Genomic DNA, 4,623 nt, shown 5'->3' with positions numbered 1-4,623 from the left:
CACTGAGTATTTTTATATTCAGCGATAGCTTATTTTGCTGTCGCAGATAAGAGCAAGGAGAAAGCAGTAGAGTGAGCTGCTATTGAATTAAGGACTACACCAGTCTTTTTGTACGGGTATTATTTTATACCCTTGTAGTTAATTTTGATGTAAATATAGTAATGTTGTATGTATCAATGTAAAGTTGAGCAGTTGTAAATAAATTGTAATAATATTATTTTTTTTGGATTTCCTTCTGTAAATAAATATTTGTACTTGTGAATTTCATACTTTATGCCATGTGAATGAAATTATTAAATATTTTGTGATGATAAATTTTGATTGAATTGTGAAATTATTTTGAAGTGAATTGAATTGAGTTGATTTGAGGTTTATTGGAGGTTGGGAGTTGTGAAAAATTTTTGGAAGTGTTTTTCTCAGGTATTTGAAGAACTGTTTTCTCTAATTACAAATGGAACTCTGTCAAAATTTTTATAAAATTTGCGGCAAAATTAAAATGGAAAAAATTTTTTTTTATAGTAATTAAACTTTGAATAAATGGTTTTTAATTCCTACCAAAATGCTCACCACTTCCAAAATGTAATAAAATTGTTTTAAAATCCCTTGTAGGGTACTTAATGAGTTATCGGTAGGTGAAGTTCGGTAGTTCATTAAGTATTCTACGGGATCATGTTATACCTTACAGAGGGGTAAGGTGTGACAACAGTCTTCCAACAGTGCCCCTCTAGGTCCATTCTCTCCTTGAAGATACTCTTCATCTTCTTAGCACATTCCTCAGATGGATGTAACCTGTATACAAAAAAGACAGCAAACATATTGATTTTATGCAAATGTAGAAACATGGTACTTCAATTGCCAATGATAAGTAATACCAAATTATACATAAAGTTAATTATTTTTTAATACTTACGCGCCATTAATGAGCTTTATTCGTTTCTTTCTTTCGAAGGTAGTGAGTGATAGGCCATCCATCGATGATATTGGTACTGTCCCAACTGAATGACCTTCATGACTAGAGGTCGATCCAACTGCAGGCTCAAAAGATGGGGTAATAGGTGGTGGTGGTGGTGGAGGTGGAGGTGGAGGTGGAGGTATAGCTCAATGCTGTGTTGAAGCAGTAGAACCCTCCAGATCTTGCATCGACCTCCCAGTGGATGGTGAAGGAACTTGAGGTTGAACCTGTGCAGACTGGTCTAGCTAATCATTGGGCTCATCCTATCGAAGTAACTGCCTTGACTGTGAATGGCCTAATAAGCCTCCCTTACGACCATTGCCTCACATCCTGCATGAACAATTGTATTAATTAGTTAGCTTCATTCAACTTATTATACATAATACAGATGAAGTTTTCCAATAGTTAGAATTTAGTGAAATTCAAGTTTAGGAATATAAATTCATTGAAAGAAATACCTGAATCTAATTAGTATCACTATCATATTCATCACCATCTTCCTCATTGCTTTCTGAGTCCAACTTAATTTCCTCTTCATCCTCAATGTCTTCTTCATCAATTTCAACTAATACACTGCTTAGATCATTCAAATATTGTTGTTGATCATCAATTTATATCAAAGGGACTTCCATTTCATCTTCTTGAAAGGGTTCTTCCTATGCAGGGGGGGTTGTCACATTCACTTGATTAGGAAGATCAATAATAGATCTCGCTTTGATTTTGAATAGGGCCCACCAATCATCCTTGTCACGCTTTAAGCTTGGATATATGGAATAATTAACTTGAGTAGCTTGGATAGAAAGAACAAATGGTTCATACCTATTGAATGATCATTTATGATTAATATCCACAAGTTTATATTTTGGATGAATCTTTGTTCCCACATTTGTTGTTGGATCAAACCAATCACATTTAAACAATACAGTTCTTTTGATTGGTAATCCGGGGTACTCCAATCGTAGCACTTTAATTAATTGTCCATAATAGTCACTCTCGTCAGTACTGTAATTAGTCCCCTTGATGCATACCCCACTGTTCATCATTGCCCTATGCGAACCATGGCTTTTAGTGTGAAATTTATAACCGTTAACTACATAACCATTGTAGGACATAACACTTCTTAATGGACCCTTGGATAGATCCTTTAAGAACTGGCTTGATATATTATTGGAGGGATTGTGAACATATTTATTAAACCACTTATCAAATTCATGCTCCAGTTTCTCATCAACTTGTTTATCATTCATATTTGGATTGCTCATGTGTAACTCATTAATAAAAATGCTGCATGCAATAAAAACACTCAATTACATGTTTTGAATCAATGATGGTATTGCAACAATTATAATAATTGAATATTAGAAAAACTTGCTCAATGTACGGTTTTACTTCTATACAATTCAACAAGATGTACATTTGTGCTGCTTAAAATTCTTCTTCTATGAGATATCTAACCTTTTCTTTTCCCAGTGGCCTACCAGAATGAGTGAAAATTGATAAATTCCTTAGATGTTCATCCATATGTTTGACTGCATCATCATTGCGCATTGCGTGGAACTTTTTGCTGCCTTGTGTTGACATGAGGTTCGAAATAATGAGCACAAAACGACGATGCTTCTTCAACTAAGTATGCATTGTTTATGGAACCTTTCACTTTGGCTTTATTTTTCACATTATTTTTTAACTTCCTAAGGTACCTGTACCACTTAGTATTTAGTTACAATAAGGTTTTTAATTCTCCATATATTGATAGTACACAATAATATAATAAACTAGTTACCTCTCAAATGGATACATCCACCGATATTGCACTGGACTAGCAATCCATGCTTCATAAGCCAAATGCACTAGGAGATGTTCCATGGAGTCAAAGAAACTTGGAGGGAATATACGCTCTAGTTTACATAATATTATAGGAATCTTTTCATTGAGTTGTAACATGTCTTCTTATCTGAGTGTTGTTGAAGTTAACTCTCTAAAGAAATTGCTCAATTCGATCAATGCCTACCACACATTTTGTGGAAGCAATTCTCTAAATGCTATTGGGAGTAATCTCTGCATAAAGACATGACAATCATGGCTTTTCATCCTAAACAACTTCAGTTTTCGCATGTCTATACACTTACCCATGTTTGACACATAACCATCTGGGAATCTAAGATTTTTAAGCCATCCACACAACTCTGCTTTTGATTGTTTGTCTAATGTGTAACATGCTTTAGGATACTTTCCTGTTGCCATATTCCTCTCCAACTCATGTTGATGACAAAACTCTTTCAAATCTTCCCTTGATTTTGCATTGTCCTTTGTCTTCCCTTCAACATTCATTACAGTGTTAAAAATATTTTCAAATACATTTTTCTCTATATGCATGACATCCAGGTTGTGGTGAAGCATGTTAGTACTCCAATATGGCAAATCCCAAAAAATGCTCTGTTTCTTCCAAGCCTTATTTTTTGCTTTGTGACTGTTATTCTCATCTGCACCCACATCTATGACACACATTAATCCTAGATGTTCTATTTGTTCTAAAATCTCCCCATCAGATAGAATGGGGGGAGCACTTTTTGTAACTGTCTTGTTCTTTCTAAAAGTAGTTTTATTCCGTCTGAAAGGATGGTCAGCTTGTAAGATTTACGGTGATTATCAAACCATGATTGTTTTCTACCCTTTGTTAATGTGAATGCATCTGAATCTTCCTTGCAATATGGAGAAGCAGTCTTGCCGGTTGTGCTCCAACCAGACAACATTGAATATGCAGGGAAATCACTTATTGTCCATAATAACGCAACCCTCATATTAAAATTATTCTTCTTAGATGCATCATATGTCTCAACTCCAACTTTCCACAACTATTTCAACTCTGCAATAAGGGGCTGAAAGTACACATCCAATTTGTCCTTTGGGTTTTTCGGACCAGGAACTATTATCGTTAGGAACATATACTCATCCTTCATACATAACCAAGGAGGCAAATTGTAAGGAGTGACAATAATTGGCCAAGATGAATATTGTTGTCCTGACTGACCGAATGGTTAAAACCCATCAGTGCATAGTCCTAGTCTTACATTCCGAACCTCATCAGCAAATGACGGATGTGTCTCATTAAAATGCTTCCACATAGTTGCATCTGAACAATGACGCATTACCCCATATTCATGCTCATGCTCAACATGCCATCTCATTTTTTTTGCTGTTGCATTCGAAGCATATAATCTTTGCAATCTCTGTGTGAGGGGCTAATCTACATTCTTTTATTTGTAATTAAATGTGTAAATTTTGGGGGCTAATCTACATCTAAACTATTTGAGTGTCCCAATCCATATCTACACTATTAAAGAAATTAGCTTATAATGCATGTCTCTTTCTTATACACAGAAACTGTGTAAGTTTGTATTTTCTTCTCCTTTTTAAGACGGAAAGATATACACAGATACTTTCTCAACCTTTTCTCAATACATGTTGGATGAGCAATAAAAAAAAAATCAATTTATAAGTCAAAAATTTATTTTCAAGCCTCTGAATTTTTTTCAATTAATGATAATATATATATATATATAATGTTTAATAAGAGTTAATTAGAAAAACTTAAAAAAATGAAACAAGTAAAAATCACCCAAATTAAACAAAACCTATTTAATGTGAAAGCCGAACATATGTGTTTTAAAATT

The 4,623-nt window shown here is 34.2% G+C and overlaps 1 long non-coding RNA gene across 1 annotated transcript; it reads right to left on the bottom strand.

Annotated features, from left to right (window-relative positions):
• Positions 1-488: 488 nt before the first annotated feature.
• On the bottom strand, positions 489-4,412 carry LOC131177332 (uncharacterized). The gene is made up of 3 exons (XR_009146885.1): positions 1,411-4,412; positions 911-1,282; positions 489-789 (listed from the first exon to the last, which is right to left on the bottom strand). It is a non-coding gene; the product is annotated as an uncharacterized LOC131177332 (long non-coding RNA).
• Between the last annotated feature and the right edge of the window lie 211 nt (positions 4,413-4,623).

This window comes from Hevea brasiliensis, unplaced genomic scaffold (genome assembly GCF_030052815.1).
Source record: "Hevea brasiliensis isolate MT/VB/25A 57/8 unplaced genomic scaffold, ASM3005281v1 Scaf407, whole genome shotgun sequence".
NCBI classification, from domain to species: domain Eukaryota; kingdom Viridiplantae; phylum Streptophyta; class Magnoliopsida; order Malpighiales; family Euphorbiaceae; genus Hevea; species Hevea brasiliensis.
Note: the sequence above shows the minus strand (reverse complement) of the source record. Positions and strands in the feature narration are given on the sequence as shown.